Source organism: Etheostoma cragini, chromosome 15 (assembly GCF_013103735.1).
Source record: "Etheostoma cragini isolate CJK2018 chromosome 15, CSU_Ecrag_1.0, whole genome shotgun sequence".
In the NCBI taxonomy this organism is placed as follows: Eukaryota; Metazoa; Chordata; class Actinopteri; order Perciformes; family Percidae; genus Etheostoma; species Etheostoma cragini.
The window spans coordinates 5498123-5499764 of NC_048421.1; positions in this window are offsets into that span (position 1 = coordinate 5498123).

The window sequence follows — 1642 nt, forward strand, 5'->3', positions numbered from 1 at the left end:
ACATATGAGGGTCACGGCAAAGGGTCTGAATACTTATGACCATGTGATATTTAAGTTTTTCTTTTTTAATAAATTTGCCAAAATTTCTACATTTCTGTTGCTTTCTGTCCAAGATGGGGTGCTGAGTGTACATTACTGAGAAATAAAATGAACTTTTTTGATTTTTGGAAAATGGCTGCAATGAAACAAAGAGTGAAAAATTTAAAGGGGTCTGAATACTTTCCGTACCCACTGTATAAAGTTAATTGAGGGGACACAAACAACAGAGAAGAATATATATTGAGAGGTTACGTAAAGGTTTCCATTACCTCGCCTGAAATATAACTACTGTGTGAGGAGATCCAGATAATTACCTGTTGCACATAATCTTCAGATTTAAGGTTATAAGGTCAGGATATTTGTGTAACATTTGGTGCGTGTATAACAAACTTTGAGCTAGGAAGCAACAGGCTAAAAATCAGAACATTTGCATGGTGCGACGAAGCATGCCTGCTTGGTTCTGATCTGATATGATTGTAAAAGTTTACAAAGAATATGTTTACGGCATTTACTTTCTAACTGGGTCGTTAGGGACTGATTGGTGGGGATTGCTGTGGACAAAATATACACGGCGCTACGCTGGTAAGAGCAAATTATGTTTAACCATGTATCCTGCCAATTTAAATAGCTCATGTAATTGTATTGTGTGAACAGTTAACTTGATTCAATATGTTATGAGATACAAGTGAGTTTTTTTCTCCAATCCCAGAATGTTTCTGTGGTGTAGCCAGACCTTACTCCACAGCGTTCAGGAGATCTGGCAAAGCGAGACTAGTGCCAGGGTAACATTCAGATCAGGGACAAACAGCAATGTAATGCAGTCCACAACACAAAAGTACATGCTCATCCATTAACACAGGACTAATTCCATATTTCTTATGTCAACAAAGATTCAACAGATCATGCTTCACAGGGTAGTTTACTATTGCAGGGCTTTTGTATTGGATTAGATTAGTAAATACAAGTTTGGTAATTATTCTGTACTCCTGTCAGTGATTTATGAAACAAATTAAATAGTAGCAAGACCTTTTTTCTTAATTTTACACCCTAAATGTACATTTCAGGTAAAAGGGGTGATAAAACAACAGGTGAAGATGTGGAGGTAACATGCTTTAGGTTGGTTTTCCTTTAAATTACAGTACTTACCATCTGTCTTTTAAACCCATCACTGTGTGTTTCTGCTCAACGTTACACTCCATTGAGTGTGTCTGACACTGCTGTGAGGAGTCTGCACAGCCTGTCACATTATGAGCTCCCTGCAGAGAGATAGACATAAAGTGAGACAAAGACAGTAAATAAGTCTGTGTATTGAGAGCTGAACAGAGACGCTCTAATAAAGGTGAGACGGTGAAATGGGAGATGGAGACAGAAGGAGAAAATGAGATGGAAATGACATTGTGATAAATAAAAAGATGAGCGGACGGACAGGAGGAAGCAAACTTCCCCGGCTGAGTCACATACACTGTATCTGTGAAGTGTAGTGAACTACACTTCCAGAAACTTCTGTGCAGTCCTTGCATACTCAGCTGTGTAACGGTATGCGTGTGCATTTGCGTGTGCGCTGGTGCAGCTGTGCATTCCAATCAGAGAGATATAACCCTCA